Source organism: Eucalyptus grandis, chromosome 3 (assembly GCF_016545825.1).
Source record: "Eucalyptus grandis isolate ANBG69807.140 chromosome 3, ASM1654582v1, whole genome shotgun sequence".
In the NCBI taxonomy this organism is placed as follows: domain Eukaryota; kingdom Viridiplantae; phylum Streptophyta; class Magnoliopsida; order Myrtales; family Myrtaceae; genus Eucalyptus; species Eucalyptus grandis.
The window spans coordinates 59,333,775-59,342,729 of record NC_052614.1 but is presented as its reverse complement, the minus strand read 5'-3'; the positions used below and the strand labels follow the sequence as shown (position 1 = coordinate 59,342,729).

General features: G+C 40.9%; 1 pseudogene; it reads right to left on the bottom strand.

The window, feature by feature from the left end:
- Positions 1-4,913: 4,913 nt before the first annotated feature.
- Positions 4,914-8,478, bottom strand: LOC104440115 (annotated as a pseudogene).
- Between the last annotated feature and the right edge of the window lie 477 nt (positions 8,479-8,955).

Here is an 8,955-nt window from a genome sequence, read left to right as displayed (position 1 = left end):
ATTCGTATTTGTTGTGATATTTGTTAATTCATGTTTGATCCTTGTATTTTCTCCGTGTTTCTATGTGATTTGACAAAAAAAAAAATTTCTTCACATTTATGCATATCTTCATGCCAGAAAGCTTTTTATTGGAGACCTACGCCGCCGGCGAAGCCAGTGGTTCGAGGCCACCCTATTTAGGCGATTATTTCTTCATATTAACATTTTCATGTCTGTTTGTCTGCTGGATGGCTGGTTCTTAGAAATTTAGGATCGGTAGGTTTTCATTTCGTTAAATTTTGAGGTCGCCGGAGTGAGCAGCCGGAGTTAATGGACGTCGGTCGGGATGGATGAACGGAGGGAGGAGATGTCCCGGAGGTGGCGTAGACGCCGGTGACGACGCGGCAAGGGCGGATGGTGGCGGCGGCGTTTAGTTTGGGTTCTGAAATAAAGTTGCGGGAAGGAGGAGCGCTTCTGGAGGTTGAAGAAGAAGTGCAGGGGAAGAAGACAAAACAGGGAAAAGGACAAAAGAGAGAAAAAAAGAAAAAGGAAAATAGGGAAATTTCAAAAAATAAAAAATAAAAGCATTGACAAAAATCGGTTTTAATCTGACTCGGGTCGGATCCTGGTAGATGGGTCGGGTCAATGGATCGGATAAATCCGATCTGAACCCGTTCTCCGAATATAATAATAATAATAATAATAATAATAATAATAATAATAATAATAATAATAAGAAATTATAAAATATATTTAAAATTCAGAAAATGATAAAAAAAATTAGAAAATTCATTAAAAAACTCAGAAAATTTTAAAAAATAAAAAGAGAAAATCAGAAAAAATTAGAATTTCTTACAAATTGAAACCCAAATTTGGACATACTTTAGAACTTTACAATAGGATTCTTTGTTTTGCCTTGCCTTTTTATTTTTAGGGATGATATTAGGATGTTTGCGTTCTTTTCTTCACGATTATAATTAATTGTGCATTTCAATATTTTGGGTGATACTTTCTGTTCTAAAATAGATGGGATGACCCTTAGACTTTTTTTGATAGGCTATTATGGCGTTATCAAGTTAGGTATCGAAAAGGTGTTAGTCTTAGGGCTATCATAATCAAGTCCTCAAGTCTTGCAAGGTATTGAAAAGGCGTTAGTCTTCGGGCTAATGTAATCTAGTTCTCAAGTCTTGAATATCTAGTTGCGTATATAATAAGATATCATCCCGTATCTCATTGGGTTTCTAGCATCGAAAAGGCTAGTGGCGACTCCTTTGTTAAAATTTACATAGGCTTAATTAATTGGAATTTTGAAAACCCGATGTCGTAGGAGGTATGGATTTGGAAGAGCTCAAGTCAATGGAAGACCGTCCATTTGAAGTTGACAATACCCCTAAATCTAACTCTTTCCCGCGAGAGGGATTAGGTCACAACACAATTCGAAAGAATAAATGAAGAAAATGAAATGAAAGGTCCAAATTTAAAAGTGAAATAGTCTCTATATATGTTGAAACAATCTATATATGTTGTCATGGCCAAATTAAAAAGCATCCTTTATATAGGTCATAGGAAGAACATTCTTGAAAAAATGTTAGATTTTACTTCCATATTTTCTCTGTACAATTAGTGTATAATTAGTGCATAGGGAGAATCTCCATTTGATAAAATCACGAAATTTAATGGGGGACATGAATCGCTCTTTAGAAGCACCACATGTCGGCTCGTGGTGAACTCCCCTTAGAGCACCACTTTACTTTTATATATTTATGCTTCTCGTGATTTGCTTTTTATGTTCTTCAATTTGATTTCATTCACATTCTTTTTATTTTCAATCTTGTACATAGTTTTGCATAATATGAACATTGTAATGCAACGAATTACGGATTTATTGTTCTTCAATTATCATTCCAAAATTTGTTGAATACCATCCAAAAGATCTTTTCAGTTTTCAATTATCTTGTCCTAACGATGAACTTCAATATAGAAAAACCAATCCTCCTACAATAATCACACCCGATAAGTGTGTAGTAGAAAAGGATGTCATACACTTGCTCAATGGCCTCCGATCTAAATTAAACTTCTTTCTCAATTAACTCAAAGTGGAGGGAGGGAGGACACGCACCATAATATCCGATTGGAAAAATAAATAAATCAATAGCACAAGATAAAGAGAAAAGAGAATTCTAACTAAAATTTGCATAAAATTGTTGGAGCATGATCGGTTCAATCAGCCTAAGCTACACCTTCATTTCTCACTTGATGAGCTTCCTCCAATGATTCAAAAACACAAACTCCTTCAATTTCGTCTTATCGAAATTATGAAAAGAGGAGAGAAATATATCGCCTAAAGTGAGGACTTGCATATTTAAGGCACATTGGGCTTCTCCTCACTATGAGAGTTATGACTTTGAAGTGTGTTGCTAGCATGAAAGAGCTGACAGAGAAGACAACGCTTATATGTTCCAAACACCAAGTGTAAGTTCAAGTAAGGTGAACCTTACGACTAAGCCTAGATTGCCATTAGAGAGAGCTTTTGACGCCATATTGTCTTCACATTGTCCTTAATATTCTACATACTTAAGCGATTGATTTGAAGTATGCACAAAAGTTAAAGATTGACTATGAAAAACCATTGACCAAGGGATAACCAAGATTATGGAATTGAAAGCAGTTGCAAACCATAAAAAAGAAATGGTTCATAAGAATACAAGGAATAAAGGCAAAGACAATAAACTAGATCAACCACGCACAAACATCATTGACAAGCAAAAAGATGTCAGATTCTATAGATAGGAAGATCATTCATAATGGATCAATTTAGATTAAACATTGTTCAAAATTTGAACTTTGAACTAATTAGATTAGATTAGTTTCCCAACAAAAATGCTGGTCTTTGTTCATTAAAAAGCTTTCCAACCATACTTTCTAAGCTTTTTACTTTCTCTACGCACATCACCAAACATCTCCATTAAAAAGTTTATGTATCGAGTAAGAATGGCATCAAGAATGTAAGTCGCGTGTGGTGATTCAATAAACTCTCAAAGTTGTCGCTCTAGAAGTCCATGTCCAGATAAGGCTTTTCTTGTACAGCCTCATCTTCATTCTCCTCCGTGTATCCACTGCGCGTCTTGCTTTCTGGTGATATTGTTCGTCATGACTATCGCGTTGTCCGTTCGAGCCCGCTCCTGCTAAGGCCTCAAGAGATTGGACCAACTCCAAGGCTCGTATCAAAGGCGGGAGCTAGAAGAGAAAGGGAAAGATTCCCTTTGCTCCTTGAACTTGGGACTTTTACTCTCGGCATGGGTTGGGTTTCTCCTTTAGGCCTCGTCCGTGGATCTCTTCGCTGTTATCCCATTTGGGACCACCTAGAGATCGATTATTCGTCCCAGGTGAATTTGGGATTCGTAGGTCCGGGTTGATCCGAACCCCGCGTCAGTCCTTCATAGAGTGACTCGGCCTATCAGGTTGATTAACTTGATTGTATCCGGGGGAGCCACTAAAATCAAAATAGCCGAATCGGCCCGGATAGAGCCGGCCTCCCAATGAGCTCGCCTGGGCTTGGTTGGCCTCCTAGTTAAAAAAAAAAAAGTAAGTGGGCTTAGGCAAATTTTATGTGGAAAATCTTGCTCCTTTTAACTGAGTAAATTTATATTAGGAATTTCGTGTTTGGTACTAGGTCCGACCCAATCTACCGCCCAAGTACTTGTTATTCTGAAATCTTTTTCAAGGGAAGCCAACGAGCTAGCGGATTGGGTGGTCAAATCCAAGCGAGAAAAATGAACTCCCTCATAATTGGCTGTCTTAATTCTTGAAATCTATGTTGCATATTCTAAACTCAAAATACAAACCACGGTTTCAGAGAACATATGAAGCAAAAAGAAAAAAAATAAAAATAAAGTACTGAGTACAACTTAGAAAACAGATGGTGGGTTTAGAAAACAAATGATGCAAATAAAAAAAATAAAGTTTGAGTAGAATTTATAAAACCATAGGGTCAGAGAACATATGGTGAAAATAAGAAATAAATCAAGGAAAATAACGTGTCGAAAACGTCCAAGCTCAAAGGCTTCCTCTTCCGAGAACTATTCGCGTCTTGGTTTACGCGACAGTGGACCGAACTCGACTGAACCTGCAAGAACGAGCAAGAACACAGCATGAGTTAATTGCAAAAAACATGGTTTGTATGCGAAGAACTGTTGAAATGGTAATAAGATTATATTTTAATTCCTACGATAACATCTTAATGAAGCATGCAGACGAAGGTAAAAAGAGAGAAGACTTTTGGCTAAGCGGAAAAATGAACTCCCTCTTGATTGCCTATCTTATCTCCCGAAATCTATATTGGATATTCTAGTTTTTTTATGTAAACAAACTTGCTTCGAGTAAATGAAACCTTCATCTTTTTGCTACCAAAAATAAAAAATAAATAGTACGAGTAGAACTCAACATGCAAATGGTAGGTTCAGAATATGGATGATGCAAATGAAAAAAATAAATTAGGAAAATAACCTCTCGAGGACTTTCAAAGTCGGTCGCCTCCACTTCCTTCTGCGGGGAACTAGACTGAGCCTGTAAGGAGCAAGAACATAGCATGAGTGAATGGCGAGAAACATACTTCATACGCCAAGAAGGAACAATGCGCCAATTTGAACGAAGAATGCAGGAATCGGATCGGGTTCAAGGAAAACTTACCAGTGGGCGATATTTGAGGGCATACAACATTTTGAGGTAGCGGCAGCTCTGGCGCCGATCAGGGTTAGTCGCAAGCTTCCAGAAGCCATACACAGCAGTGAGGTTCAACAGCCTCTCAGAGTATATTTTCCATGTATACCTTATCAAAAGCAAAAAAAAAAAAAAAAAAATAAATTACATTAGAAAAATTGTATTCCCGAAAACTATGACCATCATTTAGATCTGAAGACCCATGATTTATATGCTTACTTCTCTTCAATTCTCTGCATGGCACCCTTTGAGATGTTTTCCCAGTGGCTCTGGTCAGTTTTGCACTTCTTGAAGAACTCTACGAGAAGCTCAGCCGCCTGGTCACCATGGTGAGGATCAATGTGGAAGCCCGATTCACCGTGCACAATGATCTCGCCCGGCCCACCATGGCAAGTGGCAAAGGTCGGCAATCCACAAGTCATGGCCTCGATCACAGTCAACCCGAAAGCTTCATAGATAGCCGGTTGAACAAAGACTCCCTTCGTGTCGCAGATGCAGCGGTAGAGCTCTCCGTTCCTCCGCCGGTTCATCTGGGAGGAAATCCACCTAAACTGGCCATTCAGCTTGTACTTCTTGATGAGGTCGTACATTTTCTTCATCTCGGCCTGCTCTTCCAAGTCCTTGGAATCCTTCCTCCTGTCGCCCCCAACCACGACCAAATTGGTCAGTTCCCTCAACTCGCGGTTCTTGGCATACCACTCGACAAGCCCTGTCAAGTTCTTGACACGGTCCAGCCTCGCCATGGTGAAAATAATCGGCTTGTTCTTATCTTTCAGCACACATCTGTTTAACGTTAGAGACAATGTTAATGAGCAATAGACGACTTCGATTTCCAAGAACGCATAACAAATGCAAGGACAGGATTTAAGTTGGATACGAAGGAAGGACCAGGACACTTACAAGTGTTCCTTGTTCTGGACATTGCCGAAGAGGAGTCCTTCAATCTCACCATGGAAGCAGCTCAGCCGGTTCTGGTCATTGTAGGGGAAATAGATGTCCATGTCGGCACCTGGAGAAACAACGTTGAACTTCGGGTCGAAGACATTGATCCCATGGACAACTTGGTAGAGTCCAGGAAGAGTGAAGGACATGTAACTCTCATACTGTCCCACAGTATCCTCGCTGAAAATATTGAAAAATAAGGAATATTAGGACTGTCGAAGAAATTTGACAAGGTAGACTATATTACGACAATCGAATTCCAAGATGAACAACTGAGTTGAATCACCTTCCAGCGATTTCTTGGGAGGTGCTGGCGATGATGAAGTTAGCGTGGTTCATGGCGATGAGATCTGCGGTGAACTGGCAAGCTGAAGTGGCACTTCAAATTCGTTCAGGATATTTCCTCCAGTATAATTTCTGACTCTGGGAACTTTGTCTTCTCAAGGCCATGGGCTATCATACACTGCACAAGGAAGTAAAAGATCAGAATATATCAGGCTTTGAGTATTTCAGCATCAGTTGCTACAAGTAACAAGACAATATAAAAGAGAACAAACCTGTGTAACACCTAATTTTTGGGCTAACAAGGAAGCAACAATGTTTCCATCACTGGAGTTTCCGATGATCAGATCGGGCTTGCGATGCAACACTGCATCAAGTTTTTCCGCAACATCCTGATAAGAGTTACCAAACAAAAACCATTAGTCTCAACCAGAAACTAAATGAATTCAACAGGCAAAATGACCAAGTATATAATTGAGTCTGTCAATACCTCGGTGAATCTTTCCAAATAGGGCCACCCCTCGGACCGGGAAATCCGCTTACGGACAATTCCCTTATCGTCCCTGAAGGGGATGCGAAGAATACGGGAGTGCTTGGTCCTGATAACATTCTCGAGGTGCTGGCCACAGGTGGTTCCAACCTCATCTGGGAGAAGCCGAGTGAACTAGGAAAACATACTACACAATAAGCATTTAAAGCAGGACAATTCATCTAATGACCACATGAAGTCCCAACCATAAGCTTGTGAAACTTACAATGAGGATCCGAGGAGTGATATCCAGTCCTTGTTGCTTAATGCGGTGAAGCATTTCAGTCTCCAGGGCACGAACTTGATCCAGGATGTAAACAACCTAGAAATAGACAGAATTATTGTAAAATGATTTAAGTGGGATAAATCCCCACACATCAAAACCACACAGTACTGTGTATTCTCTCTGGTTAAGAGATGCTGACACTAAAAATAAAACAATGTGGGATGAACCTCAACAGTATATCCTCCTGATTAAGAGATGCTAACACAAAATGAAAACAAGTACCTGGCCACCGGTATCTAGATAACCAGGACATTGTCCTGAGCAAAGTATCCATGGGGAGACACGATCACAACATCGAAGACCATCGGAATCCTTCCCAAGAACTTCTCGAGAGTGGCCGGGTTGGGAGCCTCAAGGAGATCCAAGAGGAGCTGAATTGTGTCATGGACCCGCTCAGCTGTGTCACCCCACCCCTGCTCCAGCCCATTCTCCTGCAACTTATGCTTAAACCTGGAATACGGAGTCTGGGGATTGAGTGTGGTCAGATAATTCTTTGCGCACGTCAGGAAATATTTGAGGGACGACGCTTCCTGGATTCTGGGACTCACCATCATGGTCTGCAGAGTCGCCAATATTCACATAAGCCATAAACAGATCCCCAAATATTTTTCAATGTGCAGCACATTCTGTAATCTTAATTGGCATTATATTCTCAGTATTCACCATATTGTGACATGAGATGAAAAAATTTGACTTTGTAACTCATGTCTCATTTTCAAGACTTTGAATGAATGGGAATCATCGATGGTTTATGTACCTTCCCCATGTAGCAGTGGACTCGGAGGAATTCAATCAGAGGATGCAAGCTTTCCTTGTTAGGGAAGAGCTTAGTGGAGAGATGGCGATTGAGAAACTCAACGCCATTGCCAATAGACTCGGAATTAGTCAGGAGCGGAAAAGAGGCAGTGAATGGGTCAAGCTCAAGCACGAAGTCATCGTTCAAGCTGAAAAACACGACGAATAACCCTCATTAAGATCCCCAAAACAATCAAAAACAAGAACAGCAAAAAAGAACATGACCCTGAGTTCTGAGATCACCAAGAAAAAAAGGAAAAGAATAGACAATAAAGAATCTGACCTTCCATCTGCAAGCTCTTCTTTGAAGTGCAGATACTGAGCAACCTCCAATTCCGTAGGATCAAGGTCACGGACCATCACACGGATGTGTTTCCACACACCTCGCCTTGGACGAACAGCAAGAGCAACACATGGAGGCGACACAATCGCTTCCTAAACCCCAAAGTTCACAGCCAAAGAAATTATTTAAGAGGTCAAACCAACAAAAGGTCCAAGAAAAGCAAATATTAACCCATTATTACTATAGAAGAGTAGATTTTAAGAACCAAAAAGCATCGACAAGAAGGAAGCTCATGATACCTGAGTGAATTTGAGGACTTCACCAAAAGGCCCATCAAGAAGCCTTGCTCTGCTATCCTCAGAGATCGCCTCAAGCTCAGCAAAAATCTGGTGGCGCTGCAAGATGCCGTTGCCCTTGGCTTCAACCCTTCAACACGAAAACAGAAAGGATGAAAACATTTTTGAAGCTGAATTCCACCAACTTTACATGCTAGACTAGATCCACCCATCAAGATGTTGTATTTCAAGATCACTTGAATATATCCTCTTCTCGTCCTGGCTTTTACCTTGACAGGAAATTCAAAAGATCGTTGCGTTGAGCAGAGCGGGCCTCTTTAAAACGCTCGCAAATGCTGCGACTTTGGGTCAGCACACGATCAGCCATTCTTCGATTCTTCTCTCAGAAGAACTGCAAGAACCACCGAAGCGAAACACACACACCACGGGTTAGATGCTGAACTCCAACTCCCGCTAATAAAGTGAAATACGCTGAGGTTTTGAATAAGCTCAAGAGAGAACACTCGGAGCAGGCGACATCTCAAACTCGCTCAGCCACCATTAGTTTCCCACTTAGAGAAAAAGAAGAAGAAGAAGAAAAAAGTTGGAAACACCTCTACGCATTCGCACTATAGCAGTAGAGATTTCTGCCTTCGAACGGCGGCGCGGTGGAAGCAGGGGAACCCCGAAATGAAGAGGAGAGTCTTCTTCTTAAGAGGTGCAGAGAACGTGGGGCTGCCTTTTATGGCCACTAGAGACAAAAAGAGGAGGAGGCTCGCCCTCGTCGCCCCCCTTTCGACGGAGTTACCCTTCACGAGACAGAGGCTACGCTTCAAGAAACAGAGGCGAGGCAGGGCAGGGCAGG